This window comes from Rhinoraja longicauda, chromosome 24 (genome assembly GCF_053455715.1).
Source record: "Rhinoraja longicauda isolate Sanriku21f chromosome 24, sRhiLon1.1, whole genome shotgun sequence".
Lineage (NCBI taxonomy): Eukaryota > Metazoa > Chordata > Chondrichthyes > Rajiformes > Arhynchobatidae > Rhinoraja > Rhinoraja longicauda.
Window position 1 is genome coordinate 30467786 of NC_135976.1, and position 23215 is coordinate 30491000.

General features: G+C 48.7%; 1 protein-coding gene across 1 annotated transcript in view; it reads left to right on the forward strand.

Annotated features, from left to right (window-relative positions):
* Positions 1–342: 342 nt before the first annotated feature.
* Positions 343–23215, forward strand: part of lrrn2 (leucine rich repeat neuronal 2) — a 127269-nt gene continuing 104396 nt past the window's right edge. Inside the window, exon 1 of the mRNA XM_078420964.1 lies at positions 343–440. The gene's annotated coding sequence lies outside the window, so the exon portion shown is untranslated. The remainder of the gene's footprint in view (positions 441–23215) is intronic.

Below are 23215 nucleotides of genomic sequence, written 5' to 3' on the forward strand. Positions count from 1 at the left end.
AAATCTCATCACTGAGGTGCCATAAATCCCGAGGATTTATTAATATTCATTAGAATTCCAGGCGGTATTATTAGCCTGGGGCCAGACTCAATTAATTTCGCACTTGAGCCTGCTGAGTTGCCTCACACAAAATAAAAAGTTTAAAAGAATAAAGAAGGAGGCGCTGGCTGGCTTGCCTGCGAACAGCTGAGAGACTTCATACTGAGTGCCACCCATAGATTTGCATCTCTGATCCACGCAGTTTGCCTGCTTGTCTTCCTCCAGGGCTGCCGTGGAAGTCTTTGGTGTACAGCGGTACTTGGCACAAGTCAGCATGGAAAAAAAAATGTCCCCCATTTCTGTAGCCACCAGGCCTTCAGACATCAGAGGGTCTCGGCAACCATTCCCACTCTGCTCCTTGACGATGCTTGCCTGGAGAATTCAGCGGAACAGGGCTCCAGGTATTGGAATTTCCCACCCTCAGCCGGCTCACCCACCTTTAGACTTCCGAGATACAGCGCGGAAGCAGGCCCTTCGGCCCACCGTGTCCGCCCCACCCAGCGATCCCTGCACATCAACACTACACGTGGAATTCTCTGCCTCAGAAGGCAGTGGAGGCCAATTCTCTGAATGCATTCAAGAGAGAGCTACATAGAACTCTTAAGGATAGCGGAGTCAGGGGTTATGGGGAGAAGGCAGGAACGGGGCACTGATTGAGAATGACCAGCCATGATCACATTGAATGGTGGTGCTGGCTCGAAGGGCCGAATGGCCTCCTCCTGCGTCTATTGTCTATCCTACACACACCGGGAACAATTCACATTTTAATACCAAAGCCAATGATCCTACAAACCTGCACGTCTTTGGAGTGTGGGAGGAAACCGAAGATCTCGGAGAAAACCCACGCGGGTCACGGGGAGAGCGTACAAACTCCGTACAGACAGTACCCGTGGTCAGGATCGAACCCGGGTCTCAGGTGCTGAAATCGCTGTAAGGCAGCAACTCTACCGCTGCGCCACACTGATGGATTCTTCTCCATCGCCCCTCGAGTAAATGAAACCAATCCACAAAATTGCAAACATTAAGGTGTTTACCTGTGAAACATACTTGCCTTCAACGAAGGTCACAAATAGAGCATTTAAATAGAAAACTGTGGATGATAGCAAATAGGAATGTAAATGGTCAGTAAATGCAGTGAAGTTAAAACAGTGAATATTAAGCCGACACGTGTAGTCAGAACAGATAGTGTAGACCTTGGGATGTTATTTCAACGTGTCTAGAACTAAAGACCCAAAGTGTGTTAGGAACAAGATAAATTCAGAATTAATCCCTGGGGAAAGTGTTTTTTCCAATGAGCAAATAACCATTCTAAGTAACAGGTAGTATAAGAAAATAACTGCAGATGCTGGTACAAATCGAAGGTATTTATTCACAAAGTGCTGGAGTAACTCAGCAGGTCAGGCAGCATCTCGGGAGAGAAGGAATAGGTCTAAGTAACAGGCTTACTTGCAAAATGGTGAACATATCTTGCATTGATGCATTCAAATGTAAATAGGGGCAATGTAGAAAATGGAGTTGGATTGGACACACCCTGGGAAAACCTGCCACAAACGTCACCCGGCAAGCCCTGAAATGGAACCCCCAAGGAAAAAGGAAAAGAGGTTGTCCCAGGAACAGCTGGAGAAGAGGTGTCCAGGCAGAAGTGTCTGGGAGGGGGCTCAACTGCGGAGATCTCGAAAGAACCGCCAACAACCAAGTGAGGTGGAGGACATTCGTCAATGTCCTACGCTCCCTAGAGGAGCCAAGGGCTTAAGAAGAAGAAGAAAAAAATGTAAAAAATGTTCACGAACAGTTTCTTCCCAGCTGTTATCAGGCAACTGAACCATCCCACCACAACCAGAGAGTGGGGCTGAACTGCTATCTACCTCTTTTGTGACCCTCGGACTATCCTTGATCGGACTTTACTGGCTTTACCTTGCACTAAACGTTATTCCCTTATCATGTATCTGCACACTGTAAAAGGCTCGATTGCAATCATGTGTTGTCTTTCCTGTTGACACGCAACAAAAGATTTACACTTTACCTCGGTACATGTGACAATAAGCTAAACGAGGTGCTTTATTTCAGTGTAAGAAAATAACTGCAGATGCTGGTAGAAATGAAAGGTATTTATTTCACAAAATGCTGGAGTAACTCAGCAGGTCAGGCAGCATCTCAGGAGGGAAGGAATGGGTGACGTTTCGGGTCGAGACCCTTCTTCAGACTGATCTTTAGACAGGTGCTTTATTTCAATGAGTTTCATTCTGGCATATAGTGTGCTGGTAGCTTGAGATTCAGTAAGTATAGTATGCATGAAAAATGCAGGTGATTTTGGACCTCAGATTTTCAAAGCTACCAATGATAGAGCTCATCACTTCATGACTGGGCTGGCTGGATCATTTTGATTAGATTAATATGGTTAGTCAAAAACTCCATTATCATAGAGTCTGAGAATCATAAAGTGATACAGTGTGGAAACAGGCCCTTCGGCCCAACTTGCCCAACATGACCCAGCTACACTAGTCCCACCTGCCTGCGCTTGGTCCACATCCCTCCAAACCTGTCCTATCCGTGTACCTGTAGGAACAAAACTGCAGATGCTGGTTTAAATCGAAGGTAGACACAAAATGCTGGAGTAACTCAGCGGGACAGGCAGCATCTCTTCAGACTGAAGAAGGGTCTCAACGTGAAATGTCATCCATTCCTTCTCTCCAGAGATGCAGCCTGTCCCGCTGAGTTACTCCAGCATTTTGCGTCTACTATCCATGTACCTGTCTAACTGTTTCTTTCTTAAACGTTGGGATAGTCCCTGCCTCAACTACCTCCTCTGGCAGCTTGTTCCATAATCTGTTATCATATTATGTGATTACTAGAGAATAAAAAAATTGAAATAGAGAGACTTTTTTCGGGCCTTTTTTTAATGCTCCAATGTGGCAATGCAATATAATATTTTAGATTAATGTGATGGTTTAAGTTTGGATGCTTTTATTTCCAACAAAAAAAAGGATATTTGCAATGGAAGAATGTAAAAGTAATCAGCAAGATGAAGTCTGAGATTAAAATAGAAGCAGATTGTACTGTTCCATCAGTTCAGTAAATCCCAGCACCATTGACTATTCATAGAACATAGAACAGTAACAGGTCTTTTGCCACATACTGTCCATGCTGAACATGATGCCATGTTAAACTAATCTTAGACAGACACAAAAAACTGCAGTAACTCAGCGGGGTCAGGCAGCATCTCTGGAGAAAAGGAATTACGTGAGATTTCCGGGTCAAGACTAGGGTTGTCAACTGTCCCGTATTAGTCGCAACATCCCATGTATTGGGCTAAATTGGTTTGTCTCGTACGGGACCGCCCTTGTCCCGTATTAGGCCCGGGGGCTACTGTAGGCCCGGACACTGTAGGCCCGGACAGTGTAGGCCCGGACAGTGTAGGCCCGGACACTGTGGGCCCGGGAGGCTGCTGTAGGCCCGGACAGTGTAGGCCTGGACAGTATAGGCTCAGACAGTGTAGGCCCAGGGGCCGCTGTAGGCCCGGACAGTGTAGGCCTGGAGGCCCGGGCGCCGCCTAACGGAGGGTTGCATAGCAACCCGCCTCCCGGCCCGAGCGGCCACCATTGGTGGAGCGGGAGCACGCGGTCACTGCCTGGGTGAGGTCACGTGAGGCGCGGGCGGTCACTTCACCTTTTGTCCCTTATTTGGGAGTGAGAAAGTTGGCAACTCTAGTCGAGACCCTTCTTCAGACCGAGAGTCAGGGGAAAGGGAAACGAGAGATATAGACGGTGATGTAGTGCGATATAGAACAAATGAATGAAAGGCATTCAAAAAGGTCACAATGATAAAGAAAACAGGCCGTTGTTGGCTATGGGCTAAGTGAAAACATGTTACAGGCAACAAGCCGACTTTGAAGCTAGTACGACTTTGGTGGGGAAGGGGTGGAGGAAGAGGGGATGCAAGGGTTAATTGAAGTTAGAGAAATCAATATTCTTACAGCTGGGTTGAAATCTTACTTCACTTTGCTGAAGGTTGACAGTCGGCTGAAAGGCAGTAAAATCGTGGATGGATTTTCTTATCTCTAGCTGGAAAGGGTGCAGAGACGATTTACGAGGATGTTGCCAGGACCAGAAGGCCTGAGCTGTAGGGAGAGGTTGAGCAGGTTGGGATTTTATTCCCTGGAGCGCAGGAGGATGAGAGTTGATCTTATAGAGGTGTACAAAATCGTGAGAGGATTAGATTGGGTAGACAGCCAGAGTCTTTTGCCCAGAGTAGGGGAATCAAGGACCAGAGCAAGGTGAGGGAGGAAAGATTTAATAGGAACCTGAGGGGTAACCTTTTCACGCAGAGGGTGGTTGGTGAATGGAACGAGCTGCCGGAGGAGGTAGTTGAGGCTGGTATTATCGTATAATTTAAGAAACATTTCGACAGGTACACGGTTAGGACAGGTTTAGAGGGATATGGGCCAAACGCAGGCAGGTGGGACTAGTGTAGATGGGACATGTTGGTCGGTGTATGCAAGTTGGGATGAAGGGCCTGTTTCCACACCATATGACTATGAATCTCCACGACAAGGGTTCCCAACCTTCTTCGTCCCGTTTACCCCTGGCAACTTTTCGAAAGTCAATTTACCCCCACCCCTGTTTTGTTCAGTAATTTAAGTTTACACTTCTACCATAATAAAGCAAAGGAGAAATTTTAAAACACTGTTTTTAACATTATTATTTTAAGTTCAAACAACAATAATAATAGCACATAACAATGTTATTTCACTTATTTATGAACAACTAATGATGAACAGATACCGGTGTACCAGAACCAAACACAGTCAGTCAATGAGAACACATCAAACAACATTTCTACCTCCAAACTAAATTTAAAAAATTTGGAATTATAATTGAAAAAAAATATGTACAAATCCAGAATCAACAAATGTACCCCCTGGGTAGGCGAAATTTTGGGGTAAATTTACCCCAGGTTGGCAACCCTTGCTCTACGACGAGTGAACAGGACAGAGATGGGCAATTTTCATAAACTTTGGGCTGATGTCGGTATAATGTTATAAAGTTGGTGAGTCACGTTGGTTCGAGCTGCAGCAAGTTCTGAAGCCAAGTAATTCAGTACGTCCAGTACACGTTGCTGTGTCCAGCACATCCAGACATTTCTTGATTTAGTTTTGGTTAGTTTGAGGATACAGCATGGAAACAGGCCCTTGGCCCCAGAGTCCAAGTCGACCCGTTCGCAATCGTCCTATGTTATCCCACTTTCTCGTTCAGTCCTTACACAATGGGGGGCAATTCGCAGAGGCCAATTTACCTATCGACACGTCCATCTTTGGGATGTGGGAGGAAACCGGAGCATGCCGGGCTGCCGTGGAAGTCTTTGGTGTACAGCGGTACTTGGCACAAGTCAGCATGGAAAAAAAAATGTCCCCCATTTCTGTAGCCACCAGGCCTTCAAACATCAGAGGGTCTCGCAACCATTCCCACTCTGCTCCTTGACAATGCTTGCCTGGAGAATTCAGCGGAACAGTGCTCCAGGTATTGGAATTTCCCTCCCTCAGCCAGCTCACCCACCTTTAGACTTCCGAGATACAGCGCGGAAGCAGGCCCTTCGGCCCACCGTGTCTGTCCCAACCAGCGATCCCCGCACATTAACACTACACGTGGAATTCTCTGCCTCAGAAGGCAGTGGAGGCCAATTCTCTGAATGCATTCAAGAGAGAGCTAGATAGAGCTCTTAAGGATAGCGGAGTCAGGGGGTATGGGGAGAAGGCAAGAACGGGGTACTGATTAAGAATGACCAGCCATGATCACATTGAATGGTGGTGCTGGCTCGAAGGGCCGAATGGCCTCCTCCTGCGTCTATTGTCTATCCTACACACACCGGGTCGCCAACTTCCTCACTCCCAAATAAGGGGCAAAGGGTGACGTCGCCGCCCCGCGCCCCCACGCGACCTCACCCGGCCAGCGGCCACGTGCTCCCGCTCCACCAATGGCGGCCGCCATTGATGGAGCGGGAGCACGTGACCGCTGGCTGGGTGAGGTCGCGTGGGGGCGCGGGGGCGGCGACGTCACCCTTTGCCCCTTATTTGGGAGTGAGGTAGTTGTCAACCCTACTAATACAGGACAAGGGGGTCCCCTTACGGGGCAAACTAATTCAGCCCAAAATACGAGATATCCCGGCTAATACGGGACAGTTGGCAACCCTGCCAGAGCTGTCCGGTTTGGGAATTCTCCCAACTGGATTTATAAATAATCTTAATTTCTCGGACACTGCCCTCAGTGTAGTTTAGAGATGAAGCGCGTAAAAAGGCCCTTCGGCCCACCAAGTCTGCGCCGACCAGCGATCCCCGCACATTAACGCTATCCTACGCACACTGGAGACAATTTATTAAGATTTATACCAAGCCAATTAACCTCACAAACCTGTACGCCTTTGGAGTGCGGCAGGAAACCGGAGATCTCGGAGACAACCTACGCAGGTCACGGTGGGAACGTACAAACTCCATACAGGCAGCACCCGTGGTCAGGATCGAACCCGGGTCTCTGGCGCTCTAAGGCAGCAACTCTACCGCTGTGCCACCGTGCCGCCCTGAGAGGGATCTGAGACAAAATTAAACACCAGTTCGCACATTTAGGTACAGTTCTCCCACCAAGGTTTATAAGTATTAAAGGAGGGTCACGGTGGCGCGGTGGTAGAGTTGCTGCCTTACAGCGAATGCAGCGCCGGAGACCCGGGTTCGACCCCGACTACGGGCGCTGTCTGTACGGAGTTTGTACGTTCTCCCCGTGACCTGCGCGGGTTTTCTCTCTCCGAGATCTCCGGTTTCCTCCCACACTCCAAAGACGTACAGGTTTGTAGGTTAATCGGCTTGGTGAATGTAAAAAAATGTCCCTGGGGGGTGTAGGGTAGTATTAATGTGCGGGGATCGCTGGTCGGTGGGCCGAAGGGCCTGTTGACACGTTGTATCTCTGAAACTAAAACAAAAACTAAGTAATCTTAACCTCTGAGGCACTTTCTGCCTGCACGTGAAGCTAAAATCCCCAGCTGATTCTCGGTTTTATTGGAACAGCTCCTAAAAATTGGCTTCAATCCGCAAAAAATTATATTGCCTATACACTCGAGCTGTTTAAATGGGCTCCGGACTCCGACTAATTATTGCCTCTTGCAATACAGGGACAGTGGTAGGGAAGAATGACTACGTTCCAAAGTGCTTGCCAAAAGCCTAATTAAATAACATTAAGTATGCACACATCTTGAGCTGATTCTTGACATTACATAATTATTCTTGGAAGCGGCGGGGGGGAAAAAAACTAATGGACGGCACCATTAGATTAAACCGAGGTAGAGGCTGCACAAAGAGGAGGCTCTTTGTACTGAAACCAGATGAGAGGGGATGGGATAAGCTTGCAGAGAGAGCAGGAAGATACAGAGAAAGCAGTTGTGTTGAGAGACCACCATGTTCATCTCTGGGCACCATGTTGTAGGAAAGATGTTGTCAAGCTGGAAAGGGTAAAGAGAAGAATTACTGTGATGTTGCCATGACCAGAGGGTCTAAGCTACAGGGAGAGGTTGAGCAGGCTGGGACTCTATTCCTCAGAGCGCAGGAGGATGAGGGGTGATCTTATAGAGGTGTACAAAATCATGAGAGGAATGGATCGGGTAGATGTACAGAGTCTCTTGCCCAGAGGTGGTCAATCGAAGACCAGAGGACAGAGGGTTAAGGTGAAGGGGAAAAGATTTAATAGGAATTTGATGGGTAACGTTTTGCCACAAAGGGTGGTGGAACAAGTTATCGGAGGAGGTAGTTGAGGCAGGGACTATCCCAACGTTTAAGAAACAGTTAGACAGGTACATGGTATGGGACAGTTTTGGAGGGACATGGGCCAAACGTAGGGTTGGCAACTATCTCACACCCAAATACGGGACAAGGTGACGTCACCGCCCCGCGCCCCACGTGACCTCACCCAGCCAGTGGCCACGTGCTTCCACCCCACCAATGGCGGCTGCCCGGGCCGGGAGGCGGGTTGCTACGCAACCTCCGTCAGGCGAACACACTCGGCCCCGCTCCTCGAACACACTGCGTTAGCCTACACTGTCCCGGCCTACAGCGGCCCGCGGGCCGAATACTGGACAAACCAACTTAGCCCAAAATACGGGGTGTCCCGGCTAATACGGGACAGTTGGCAACCCTAGCCAAACGCAAACAGGTGGGACTAGTGTAGCTGGGACATGGTGACCGGTGTGGGCAAGTTGGGCCGAAGGGCCTGGTTTCCACACTGCATGAATCTATGACTCCCTGACTCAATGAGCAGGAGTAAGCAAAGGCGATCGATAGCTGCAATCCACAAACTGCCATCCCTCACCACTTGGAGAAAAATGCAAGAACCTAATGCCTATAAATTTAGCAGCAGTATATGGGAAGAACTACCAGTGAAATGCTAATTGGTGTAGATAAGGTAAACTCATTTTAATGCTTCAAAGTAAGCAATGAAAATAAATGTAAATGCATGATACGTCCACTAAAAAAGGGCCAGAGAGGGAAACATCGTAATCAATGTGATAAGCATTTCAAATAATTCACAAAGCTAAGTAATAGGAAGAATGACATTTGGATAATTCAATATGCATGTTTTTATATATTCTAGAGGAATGAGCATTTGTGGATTAACTGGCCTTATTTTCCCAGATTTGTGTACATTATATATCTCCATGCCATTTTAGGGGATGTTTGTACTGTGTATCTCGTAACACTGACGGAAGAGAGGCAATTAACTGTACAGTCATCTTTCAGACTAGCCTGTAACTAGCCTGTAACCTGTTCATCTAGAGTTCGTCGTTTTTCATATGAGATAGGAGAAGAATTGGGCCATTCGGCCCATCGTTTCTACTCAGTCGTTCAATCCCTCCTTCCCTCTCAACCCCATTCTCCTGCCTTCTCCCCATACCCCTGACGCCCGTACTAATCAAGAATCTATCAATCTCCGCCTTAAAAATATCCGTTGACTTGGCCTCCAAAGCAATGAATTCCACAGATTCACCACCCTCTGACTAAAGAAATTCCTCCTCGTCTCCTTTCTAAAGGTGCGTCCTTTTATTCTCAGGCTGTGGCCTCTGGTCCTGGACTCTCCCACTAGTGAGAACACTCTCCCTCCAGATATGCACCAGAACAATGAAATTCTTACCTATTGCAGCTTTACATAAGACACAACACCAACAATAAATATACTATCAGCTATTCCAAGTAAACCTGACCACTAGGGTGGCCAACTTTCTCACTCCCAAATAAAGGACAAACAGTGACGTCACCGCCCCACGCCCCACGTGACCTCACCCAGGCAGCGGCCATGTGCTCCCGCTCCACCAATGGCAGCCGCCCGGGCCGGGAGGCAGGTTGCTACGCAACCTCCGTCAGGCGGAGTCCGGGCCCCCGGGCCTACACTTTCCAGGCCTACAGTGTCAGGGCCTACAGTGTCCAGGCCTACATTGTCCAGGCCGACAGCGTCCGGGCCTACATAGTCTGGGCCTACAGTGTCCGGGCCTACAGTGTTCGGGCCTACAGTGTCCGGGCCTACAGCGCCCCCTGGGCCTAATACATGACAAGGGCGGTCCCGTAAAGGACCAACCAATTTAGCCCAATATACGGGATGTCCCGGCTAATACAGGACAGTTGGCAACCCTACTGACTACGATAGTGCAAAAAACAAACTACATAGAGCAATCATAATAGTGCAAAGTCTATTGTGGTTCGGTGCTGAGGTAGGGTTGTGGTTAGGGTTGTGTAGGGTGGTTCAAAAACATGACAGTTGATGGGAGGAAGCTGTTCTTGAACCTCTAGGTAATGGTTCTCAGGCTCCAGTTCCTTTATCCCATGGTAGCATTGAGAAGCGAGCATGGCCAGGATGGTGTGGGTCTTTGATGATATTAGCAGCCCTTCCTGAGGCCTTGCTTCCTGTAGATCCCTTTGATGGTTTGGTTGAGTTTAGTTTAGAGATACAGTGTGGAAACAGGCCCTTCGGCCCATCGAGTCCACGCCGAACCAGCACACCAGTACTATCCTACACACTAGGAACAATTTGCAATTTTTACCGAAGCCAATTAGCCGACAAACCTGCCGTCTTTGGAGTGTGGGAGGAAACCGGAGCATTCGGAGAAAACACACGCGGTCACGGGGAGAACGGACAAAATCTGTACAGGCGCACGTCGACTTACGATGGGGTTGCGGTCTGATAAACCCATCGTAAATCGAAAATATCGTAAGTCGAAAGAGCATATCGCTAGCCCGGGAAAAGATCAAAATTCAAAATTCGCAGTACGGTTTCTGCTGAATGTGTATTGCTCTTGCACCATCGTAAAGTCAAAATATCTCTCCACATCATCGCCTATATCTCTCGTTTCCCTGACCCCTAACCAGTCTGAAGAAGGGTCTCGACCCGAAACGTCGCCCATTCCTTCTCTCCAGAGATGCTGCCTGTCCCGCTGAGTTACTCCGGCATTGTGTCTATCTACAGATATACATACGTACTCACACAAGCAAACGCACACACGCACACACACACACACACACACACACACACACACACACACACACACACACACACACACACACACACATATAGGGGCGTGGCTGTGTTCTGCAGCTGCGGCTCACCGGCAGTCTCCCTGTCTTTTTTTTGTTTTTTTGTCTATTGTCGTCGTTTAATGTACGTTTTGTTTTATTTTTAACTCTGTGTATGTGGGGGGGTGGTGGGGGGGTTGGGGGAAACCTTTTTTCAAATCTCCTCCTCAAAGGAGATGCGACCTTTACCGTGTCGTATCTCCGTTCGCGCTACGGCCTAACATCGTGGAGTCGGCGGCCTCCAGCTGGGATCGACCTTGAAGACTCCGGTCGCAGGGCCTGGACTTACCATCTCGGAGGCTTCGGCCGTGGGCCCTGCAGACCGCAACATCGGGAGTTCGCAGGTCCCTGGCTGGCGACCGGTTTTTGGGAGCTCCAGCCGTAGCAGCTTCGGCCGCCCGAAGCGCGAGGTACGATCGACCCGCTCGCAGGCCCTTCATCACCCTGCGTGGCTCGGCCGCAGCACTTTCCATCGCCCGGTGGGGGCTCAGGACCTTCATCGGCCTGCTCGGCTCGGCTCGGCCCTGGGACTTTTAATCGCCCGGTGGGGGCTCAGGACTTTCATCGGCCTGCTCGGCTCGGCCCTGGGACTTTCCATCGCCCAGTGGGGGCTCAGGACTTTCATCGGCCTGCTCGGCTCGGCCCTGGGACTTTCCATCGCCCGGTGGGGGCTTCAAAAAGTTGTGAGCCTCGATCACCTCTTGGCACCACGGGAGAAGAATGAGGAGGAGATAAGACTTTGCCTTCCATCACAGTGAGGGTATGCCTGGAGCAATCACTGTGATGGCTGTTATATAAAAATTGTATCTGTGTGTCCTGTGCTTTTTGTTGTTTACTGCCGGACCCTGACGTGAGAGGACGCTGGCGTTGTTTATTCGCCGCTTTTCCGTTAGGATAGTTTGTCTGTTTGTTTTTATGTTGATTGTTTTTGTAAAGCGCTTTGAGCACCTGATAAGGCGCTATATAAAATAAATGCTTATTATTATATATTATTATATATGTACACAGAAGATAGGCACAAAATGCTGGAGTAACTCAGCTGGACAGGCAGCATCTCTGAGTAGAAGGAATGGGTGACGTTTTGGGTCAAGACCCTTCTCCAGACCTATATATATATATATACACACACTCATACATAAAAAACAAACAACAATAATAGTGCAAAATTCGCAGTACGGTTTCTGCTGAATGTGCATCGCTCTTGCACCATCGTAAAGTCAAAATATCGTAAGTCGAAGCATTGTACGTCGATGGGCACCTGTGCAGACAGCGCCCATGGTCAGGATTGAACCCTGGTCTCTGGCTCCATCAGGCTGCAACTCTACCGCTGAGTCACCGTGCCACACCTGGCGTGAGGTCGGTACCCACAACGGACCATTCCATGTTCACCACATTCCAGAACCGCCTTCGTTCTTGAGCGTTCAAATTGCCGAGCCAAGCTGATCTATCTCAGTCTTTGTCCCAAGAAAACCTAAACATCGAAACATAGAAAATAGGTGCAGGAGTAGGCCATTCGGCCCTTCGAGCCTGCACCGCCATTCAATATGATCATGGCTGATCATCCAACTCAGTATCCTGTACCTGCCTTCTCTCCATACCCCTGATCCCTTTAGCCACAAGGGCCATATCTAACTCAAAACTCGTGTAGTTTGGAGATACTCCGTGTACAGACAGCACCCCTAGCCAGGATCGAACCCGGGTCTCTGCAGCGCTGTAAGCTCTGCAAGGCAGCAACTCTACTGCTGCGCCACCGTGCCGAGCTCACCCAGACAGTGGAATCCAGTCTTCCAACCCAGCCACGGAAAAAAGCCTCAGGACTTAATTCAACAATTTCAGGCAAAACAACCGTTTCAGTTTGTATCAGATCTGGCTAGTCGGACGAAAGGTTAACGACGTGTAATGTTAACTTAGTTTTTCACTCTCTCTACTTTTTTTTCAATCTGATAATGGTTCAGAATGTTTGACAGATAATTAAATATTTCTGAACTGCAGTCACTGCCGTAACACAGGAAAATGTGCGGCCAATTTTCAATATCAAGCAAGAACACACATTGATAGTGACAAAATATTCAGCTTTAATAATGTTAACTGGGGAATACGTATGAACTAAGGTATTGGGCACAACTGCCATCCCTTCTCTGAAACTGTGGCGTGCGATTTTGCACATTTGCCAGATGAGAAAGCTCTTATTTTAATGTCTTATCAGAAAGGTTTTTGGAGGCTTTCAGATAGTTTCGTTTTAGCTTAGCTTAATTTAGAAATATGGCACAGAAACAGGCCCTTTGGCCCACCGAGACCGTGCCAACCACATTCGCACTGTTGAACACACACTTGGGACAATTTACAATCTTAACCAAAGCCAATTAACCTACAGACCTGCACGTCTTTGGAAACCGGAGCACACCGGCAAAACCCACACGGTCACGAGGGAGATCGCACAAACTCCGTACTGACTGCGCCCGTAGTCAGGATCGAACCAGGGACTCTGGCACTGTAAGGCAGCAACTCTACTGCTGCTCCACCGTGCCGCCCACCGGCGACACATTGACGTGCAGGGCATGGAGAGATATGGATTATGTGTAAGCAGAGGAGATTAGTTTATCTTGGCATCATATACGGCACGGACATTGTGGGCCGAAGGGCCTGTTCCTGTACTGTGCTTTTTAATGCTCTACTTGACCAAGTGGGCCCCTTGGGCCCAAACTTCTCCTGCATTGGTGCAGCACCCTCTCCTCCCCTACTCCCCTCCCCTCCCCCCTCCCCCCCCCCCCCACTCCACCCCCTTATCCTCCCTCCTCCCCCCTAGGAGATAGATTTAAACTTTAAAATGCGAATAACTTTAAAAATATAGCACCAATTTCAATGAAACTTCTTCCATTAGCACCAAAGGGACGACGGTGAGTAAGGTGGGCCTAAAATTGTCACGCTATCGTGCACCGCTTTGGCCGTAGTGCAGGAACAAACAAACAAACAAACGAGAGTTTTAGTATATAGATGTAAAGAATTGAAACCACCGTCTTCTGATGCAGATTGACATGGGAAATGGCAGATCCATTCTGCTTTCAAAATATAATAAAATTTAAAGGACACAATACTTGTGGAAGATTAATGTGAACAGCTGCTTCTTTTTTGAGGAAGCTTAGTTTGGATAAGAGATACAAAGTGGAAACAGGCTCTCCGGCCCACCGAGTCCGCGCCGACCAGCGATCCCCGCACACTAACACTGTCCTACACACACTGGAGACTATAAACAATTATACCAAGCCAATTAGCCTACAACAACCCTACTCCTTTGGAGTGTGGGAGGATACTGGAGCACGAGAAGGTCACGGGGGAGAACGTACAAACCCCGTACAGACAACACCCATAGTCAGGATCGAACACGGGTCTCTGGCGCTGTAAGGCAGCAACTCTACCGCTGCGCCACCATAGACAAATGGATGTGCAGGGCATGGAGAGAGATAGATCATGAGCAAACAGAGGAGATTAGTTCATCTTGGGATCATGTTGGGACACGGACATTGTGTGCCCAAGGGGCCTGTTCCTTTATTTAGATATAAGATTTACAGTGCACGATACTGGTAGAAGATTAATACGTACAACTTCTCCTTTCTGTGGAGGCTCTATCCCCCAACAGCTTTCTCCATTGCCTGGAACTGTTCCTCTTGCGCACAGAAGTTCAAATGCAAAGTTAATTGTCATGTGCTCATTTAGGCTCGTCCGACCATTTGTCAGCTCCTGAGTTGTGTGTATATATATATATATAGGTCTGAAGAAGGGTCTTGACCCAAAACGTCACTCATTCCTTCTACCCAGAGATGCTGCCTGTCCCGCTGAGTTACTCCAGCATTTTGGGCCTATCTTCTGTGTACATATATGTGTGTGTGTGTGTGTGTGTGTGTGTGTGTGTGTGCATATGCGTGTGCGTGAGTATGTGTGTATATCTGTAGATGGACACACAATGCTGGAGTAACTCAGCGGGACAGGCAGCATCTCTGGAGAGAAGGAATGGACGACGTTTCGGGTTCGAGACCCTTCAGACTGGTTAGGGGGTCAGAGAACCGAGAGATACAGGCGATGATGTGGAGAGATAAAGAACAATGAATGAAAGATGTGCAAAAAGTTAACGATGTTAAAGGAAACAGGCTGTTTTGGGTGGAAGCGACATATATATAAATATGTGTGTGTGTGTGTGTGTGTAATATATATATATGTGTATATGTATGTTTCTTGATTAGTACGGGTGTCAGAGGTTATGGGGAGAAGGCAGGTGAATGGGGTTAAGAGGGAGAGATAGATCAGCCATGATTGAATGGCGGAGTAGACTTGATGGGCCGAATGGCCTAATTCAATCCTTATCACTTATAGACAATAGACAATAGACGATAGGTGCAGGAGTAGGCCATTTGGCCCTTCGAGTCAGCACCGCCATTCAATATGATCATGGCTGAACATTCATAATCAGTGCCCCGTTCCTGCCTTCTCCCCATACCCCCTGACTCCGCTATCTTTAAGAGCTCTATCTAAGATAAGAGATCCGTAGGTGGGACAGGTGAAGATTGGCGGGGAGGGGGGATGGCTTGTTCAGTTGGTTCCGTGAACCTTCTGCTGATCACACGTGGCCTGCCCAGAGACTCAAACTCCTTGGTGCCTCCCAAGGTGGTTCTTCACACGTTGGAGGAGTAAGAGGTGATTTATCATTTCAAGGAGGTTTTTGAAGATTCCTTGAAGCGTTTTCTCTCGTCTGCTGGGAGCCGGTTGCTGTGATGGATCTTGGAGCGGAGTTCCTGGTTGGGGAATTCAGTCTCCAGCTTGCAATGCCCTCTGGGTCTGCTCAGATGTGTCCAGAGTTCTCACAGAAACGTATCAAGCAGGCAGAACCATGTCGTGGATGGACCCTAGAGCAGTTCTGCAGACCAAATGTGGCATTTAAATTGTAGACCGTTCAGTTCAGCCTTGGGCAGAGAGAAACAGCAGCTGCGTGTGTTCAATGGATTAGTTTGGTTTAGAGATTCAGCTTGGAAACAGGCCCTGCGGCCCATTGACTCACTGTTCTATGTTCCAAAACTCCGCACATGCAAAGATGAAGTGTGCACTGAATAGATGAGTTTAGTTCAAAGATACAGCGGGGAAACAGGCCCTTCGGCCCAACAGGTCCACACCGACCAGCGATACCCGCACACTAACACTATCCTACACACACTTGGGACAATTTACCATTTTACCGAAGCCATTTAACTACCGAACCTGTACGTCTTTGGAGGGCGGAGCGGACTGTCGTACGTTGAAAGACTGGAGCGACTGGGCTTGTATACTCTGGAATCTAGAAGGATGAGAGGGTGATCTTATTGAAACATATAAGATCATTAAGGGATTGGACACGCTAGAGGCAGGAAACATGTTCCCGATGTTGGGGGAGTCCCGAACCAGGGGCCACAGTATAAGAATAAGGGGTAGGCCATTTAGAACGGAGATGAGGAAGAACTTTTTCACCCAGAGAGTTGTGAATTTGTGAAATTCTCTGCCACAGAAGGAAGTGGAGGCCAATTCACTTGATGAATTTAAAAGATAGTTAGATAGAGCTTTAGGGGCTCGTGGAATCAAGGGATATGGGGAGAAGGCAGGCACGGGTTACTGATTGTGGATGATCAGCCATGATCACAATGAGTGGCGGTGCTGGCTCGAAGGGCCAAATGGCCTCCTCCTGCACCTATTTTCTATGTTTCTATGTTTACTTAGACGTACCCACGTATAGTAGGATTTTTACTGAACTGTACGCAAAAAAGGATTTCATTGTTTTCTTTAGTTTAGTTTAGTTTAGAGATACAGCGCGGAAACAGTGCGCGCCGCCCAGCGATCCCCGCACACTAACACTATCCCACACACACTACGGACAATTTGTACTTACACCAAGCCAATTAACCTACAAGCCTTCCACGCCTCTGGAGTGTGGGAGGAAACCGAAGATCTCGGAGAAAACCCACGCAGGTCACGGGGGAGAACGTACAAACTCCGTACAGACGGCGCCCGTAATGGGGATGGAACCCGGGTCTCCGGCGCTGCAAGCGCTGTAAGGCAGCAACTCGGCCGCTGCGCCGTCGTTCCTGGGGACATTGCGTACTCTTCACTTTCTGTAGCTAGTTCTCTTTCTTTAGCCGGCTGATGTTTACCAAGGCAGCAACGGACTGATCTTCCCTGTACTAGAAAACGCAACGTGAAAGCTCTCTCTCCCAGTGAGTGCATCCACAAAGAAAATCTCCAAGACAGACAGACAGGTTACGGAGCATAAGCAAAACAGAGGAATCTGATGCTTAAAATTGAGCGAGATGCTATTCTCTGGTTCATATTCCACTTGGCATTGAACGACGTATATATTTCATCTTAGAAAATAATAGAAAAACCACCATCTGCCTCTGATGTACCTCGGACTATCCTTGACCGGACTTTGCTGGCTTTACCTCGCACCGAACGTTATTCCCTGATCATGTGTCGGAAAAGGCCACAGATGCTGGTTTAAACCGAAGGTGGACACAAAATGCCGGAGTAACTCAGCGGGTCAGGCAGCATCTCGGGAGAGAAGGAACGGGTGACGATTCGGGTCGAACCGAAACGTCACCCATTCCTTCTCTCCCGAGATGCTGCCTGACCCGCTGAGTTACTCCAGCATTTTGTGTCCACCTTCCCTTATCTGCACACTGTAAATGGATCGATTGTAATCATGCATTGTCTTTCCGCTGACTGGTTAGCACGCAACAAAAAAGCTTTTCACTGTATCTCGGTACACGTGACAATAAACAAAATTGAATTGATTGAGGTATATATTAATGAAAAAAAAGAGAATATCTTCTTGTTTTCAAAATCTTCCTCTCTCTCAAGAGAGGGTTAGATAGAGCTCTTAAAGATAGCGGAGTTAAGGGATATGGGGAGAAGGCAGTACTGATTGAGAATGATCAGCCATGATCACAGTGAATGGCGGTGCTGGCTCGAAGGGCCGAATTGGCCTACTCCTGCACCTATTGTCTATTGTCTGTTGTTTTCATGCAGTGACAACATATATCATGCTAAATCCAACATGTTTAGGATTAGATAAATAACCAAAATACAAACATTTACGTGTGAACGAAATGAAGGATTTCTGGTTTTGCAATTCCGATGTCATTCCATTCAGAAAAGCAATTAACAATCCAGACTGTGCTCTGAAAGCAAACCAATAAACCAAACATGTACTGCAGAATGCCAGAATACAGAGGTCATTTTCTAACATTCATGGACAGTTATTATTAAATCTTTCATAAGCAATCTTCCACAATATCTCTGAACTGACTTCCTATTTAATGATGCCAGTCTTGGGCCTTGTTCATCTTTTGACATTATTGCCCTCACTGTTTCCTCTCCGGTCAATAATATCATCCACATCCCTTCATTGCTATTGTAAGCTTTTCCTTTCCCAAACTAATTGTGTTTTCCTCGTCAATAACACTGAGTGAAACCATGAATATCCTTTGAGGAAGGATATTCTTGCTATTGAGGGCATGCAGCGTAGGTTTACTAGGTTAATTCCCGGAATGGCAGGACTGTCATATGTTGAAAGACTGGAGCGACTAGGCTTGTATACACTGGAATTTAGAAGGATGAGAGGAGATCTTATCGAAACGTATAAGATTATTAAAGAGTTGGACACGTTAGAGGCAGGAAACATGTTCCCAATGTTGGGGGAGTCCAGAACAAGGGGCAAGAGTTTAAGAATAAGGGGTAGGCCATTTAGAACTGAGATGAGGAAAAACTTTTTCAGTCAGAGTTGTCAATCTGTGGAATTGTCTGCCTCAGAAGGCAGTGGAGGCCAATTCTCTGAATGCATTCAAGAGAGAGCTAGATAGAGCTCGTAAGGATAGCAGTCAGGGGGTATGGGGAGAAGGCAGGAACGGGGTACTGATTGAGAATGATCAGCCATGATCACATTGAATGGCGGTGCTGGCTCGAAGGGCCAAATGGCCTCCTCCTGCACCTATTGTCTATTGTCTATTGATGCATCCAATGCCCAAATTTCTCTGAAGAAAGGTTTCGATCCTAAGCGCCACCCATCCTTTTTCATAAGTTCATCCATTCTTGGAGCAGAATAAGGCCATTCGGTCCATCAGGTCTACTCCGCCATTTAATCGTGGCTGATCTATCTCTCCCTCTCAACCCCATTCTCCTGCTTTCTCCCCGTAACCCCTGACACCCCTACTAATCAATAATCTGTTAATCTCCAATTTAAAAATATTTATTGACTTGGTCTCCACAACCTTCTGTGGCAATGAATTCCACAGATTCACCGCCCTCTGACTAAAGAGATTCCTCCTCATCTCCTATCTAAAAGTACGTTCTTTTAATTCTGAGGCTGTGGCCTCTGGTCCTAGACTCTCCCAATAGTGTAAAAATCCTCTCCACATTCAGTCTATCCAGGCCTTTCAATATTCGGTAAGTTTCAATGACGCTCCCCCCTCATCCTTCCAAACATGCGACAATAATAAACATAACCACCCTGGTCCACTCGTCCCTTCCTACCCAAACCACCCCATCCCCGGGCACTTTCCCCTGCAACTGCACGAGATGCAACACCTGTCCCTTTACCTCCCCCCTCAACTCCATCCAAGGACCCAAACAGTCTTTCCAGGTGAGACAGAAGTTCACCTGCACCTCCTCCAACCTCATCTATTGCATCCGCTGCTCCAGATGTCAACTTCTCTACATCGGCAGGCTCGGCGATCGCTTCGCTCAACACCTGCGCTCAGTCCGCATTAACCAATCTGATCTCCCAGTGGCTGAGCACTTCAACTCCCCCTCCCATTCCCAGTCTGACCTTTCTGTCATGGGCCTCCTTCAGTGCCATAGTGAGGCCCACTGGAAATTGGAGGAACAGCACCTCATATTTCGCCTTGGGCAGAGCTTGCTGCCCAGTGGTATGAATATCGACTTCTCCAACTTTAGATAGTTCCTCTGTCCCTCTCTTCCCCTCCCCCTTCCCAGATCTCCCACTATCTTCCTGTCTCCACCTATATCCTTCCTTTGTCCCGCCCCCCTGACATCAGTCTGAAGAAGGGTCTCGACCCGAAACGTCACCCATTCCTTCTCTCCTGAGATGCTGCCTGACCCGCTGAGTTACTCCAGCATTTTGTGAATAAATAATCTAAACTAAACACTTACGTCACTGAGTTTTTCCCATTCTATCCTCACATCACTGGATTCTCCAGAGATTTCTCCAGAGATGCTGCTTGACCCACTGAGTTACTCTGGTACTTTGTGTCTATCCACTTATCACTCCCTTCATTATTCTTGGACCTAGTTTAGTTCAGTTTAGATTATTGTCACGTGTACCGAGGTACAGTGAAAAGCTTTTGTTGCGTGCTGACCAGTCAGCGGAAGGGCAAACTCTGATTACAATCGAGCCATTTGCAGTGTACAGATACATGATAAGGGAATAACGTTTAGTGCAAGGTAAAGCCAGCAAAGTCCGAACAAGGATAGTCCGAACAAGGGTCACCAACGAGGTGGATAGTAGTTCAGGACCGCTCTCTGGTTGTGGTGGGATGGTTCAGTTGCCTGATAACAGCACTTATATATAGCACTGATATGGGCGGCACGGTAGCGCAGCGGTAGAGTTGCTGCTTTACAGCGAATGCAGCGCCGGAGACTCAGGTTCGATCCTGACTACGGGTGCTGCACTGTAAGGAGTTTGTACGTTCTCCCCGTGACCTGCGTGGGTTTTCTCCGAGATCTTCGGTTTCCTCCCACACTCCAAAGACGTACAGGTATGTAGGTTAATTGGCTGGGTAAATGTAAAAATTGTCCCTAGTGGGTGTAGGATAGTGTTAATGTACGGGGATCGCTGGGCGGCACGGACTTGGAGGGCCGAAAAAGGCCTGTTTCCGGCTGTATATATATGATATATGATATGATATAACAGGACTTGGTATAGGAAGCAGACTGGAACCTCAAACCTCAATCCCCCCTTCATCGGTGGTCTTCAGTTCCTCTTACACATTGCAAATGCAGTTGTGTTTTCTTTTACCAAAACTACGAGTGCCAATCCTGCAATGCACCTCCTCGTTAAGGCCGGCCACATGAGAGGAACTCTCAGTCCTTCAATCCTGTGCCAAATTCTAATAGCCCCACTAAGATGCTGCACCAGAAACTGTGTCTCTCACCGACAAGTGGAAAATTCGTAACGGGCTCAATGCTTTAGCTTTTGTTTGTAGTTTTTGGAGATACAACGTGGAAACGGGCCATTCGGCTCGCCGAGTCCACGCCGGCCAGCGATCCCAGTGCGCTCACACCGTCCCACACACACACACACTTGGGACAATTGACCATTTTTACCGAAGCCAATTAACCCACAAACATGCATGCCCAGGGCAGAATGCCACAGGAGATCCTTCTTCCCTGTGGCCATCAAACTGTGCGACTCCTCCCCCTTCTGTCATGGGGTAGACTGAGACTGAGACTGACTCCCCTCCCACCCCCACCCCCCCTCACCCACCCCTCACCCTCCCCAATCTTTGCCCATCCCCCAATCCTTCCCACTCGTCACTTTGATTTCATGTTTCATGGATTTTGCGTTTTTATGACTGCTGGCAGATCAATTTCCCTCCTGGGATAAATAAGGTTCTATCATATCAGTTTTAGAGATACAGTGATACAGAGCGGAAACAGGCCCTTTCGGCCCACCGTGTCCGCGCCGACCAGCGATCCCTGCACGCCAGCACTATCCTACACCCACTAGGGACAATTTTTACATTTACCAAGCCAATTAACCTACAAACCTGCACGTCTTTGGAGTGTGGGAGGAAACCGAAGATCTCGGAGAAAACCCACGCAGGTCACGGGGAGAACGTACAAACTCCTTACAGTGCAGCACCCATAGTCAGGATCGAACCTGAGTCTCCGGCGCTGCATTCGCTGTAAAGCAGCAACTCTACCGCTGCGCTACCGTGCCGCCCTTGCTCACACCCTTCGGCCAACATGTCCCAGCTACACTAGTCCCACCTGCCTGCGTTTGGCCCATATCCCACCAAACCTGTTCTATCCATGTACCTGTCTAACTGTTCCTTAAATGTTGGGATAGTCCCTGCCTCGACTGCCTCCTCTGGCAGCTCGTTCCATACACCCACCTCCCTCTGTGTGATTCTTATTAAATCTTTTCTCCTTCACATTAAACCTATGATCTCTGGTCCTCGATTCACCTACTCTGGGCAAGAGACTGTGTGCATCTACCTGATCTATTCCTCTCATGATTTCATACACCTCTGTGAGGCAGGTTGCCAACTTTCTCACTCCCAAATAAGGGACAAAAGTCACCTCCCCGCGCGCTCCCACGTGACCTCACCCAGCCAGAGGCCACATGCTCCCGCTCCACCAACGGCGGCCGCCCGGGCCAGGAGGCGGGTTGCTACGCAACCTCCGTTAGGCGGCGTCCGGACCTCCGGGCCTACACTATCCGGACCTACAGCGGCTCCCGGGCCTACAGTGTCGGGGCCTACAGTGTCCCGGCCTACAGTGTCCGGGCCTACAGTGTCGGGGCCTACAGTGTCCCGGCCTACAGTGTCCGAGCCTACAGTGTCCGAGCCTACAGTGTCGGGGCCTACAGTGTCCCGGCCTACAGTGTCCGGGCCTACAGTGTCCGAGCCTACAGTGTCGGGGCCTACAGTGTCCCGGCCTACAGTGTCCGGGCCTACAGTGTCGGGGCCTACAGTGTCCGGGCCTACAGTGTCTTTTTTTAATTTAATTTTTTTTTATTTATTTTTTTTTAATCAAAAATATTTATTCAAATATTAAAATAATATATACAATACAATAAAACCAAAACAGAACCCACCACCAGAGTATTATACAAAACAAATATACCTATTGAAACTATTATACAATTATATTACAATCCCCATCCAGGATACATCCAATCCCCCGCGGTGCCCAGCAGTCCCGGAAATCCTCCAGGGTGCCCGTGGACAGCGCGCATTCCCTCTCCAACACCACCCTGGCACGGACGTAACCCCGGAAAAGGGGCAGGCAGCTGGCTCGGGCAGAGCCCTCTTCCGCCTGGCACCGTGAGTCGCGGATGGCCAGCTTGGCCTGGCCCAGGAGCAACCCAACCAGGACATCTTCGGCCCTACCCTCTCCCCTACGCACAGGGTGTCCGAAGATGAGGATGGTGGGTGAAAAATGCAGCCAAAAAGCAAGGAGCAGTCCCTTTAGATATTGCAACAGGGGCTGCAACCTCACACACTGCATGTACACATGGTACACAGACTCTTCCAACCCGCAAAACTGGCAGGCGGCTGGCGAGTCTGTGAACCGCGCGAGGAACAGGTTGCAGGGGACTCCTCGGCGTAATACCTTCCACCCCAGGTCCCCGATGGAGAGGGGCAGAATTCCTGCGTAGAGGGACCCCCACCGCGGGGCCCCCTCGTGACCGGAAGGCAACACCGACCGCCACTTAGTGTCCGGACGGTGGACCAGGGCGAGGAAGTGCAGGGTGTGGAGGAGGAGCCCGTACAGGACATGCCTCCCTGCGTCTCGGAGGGAGATGAAGGGTGTCGAGGA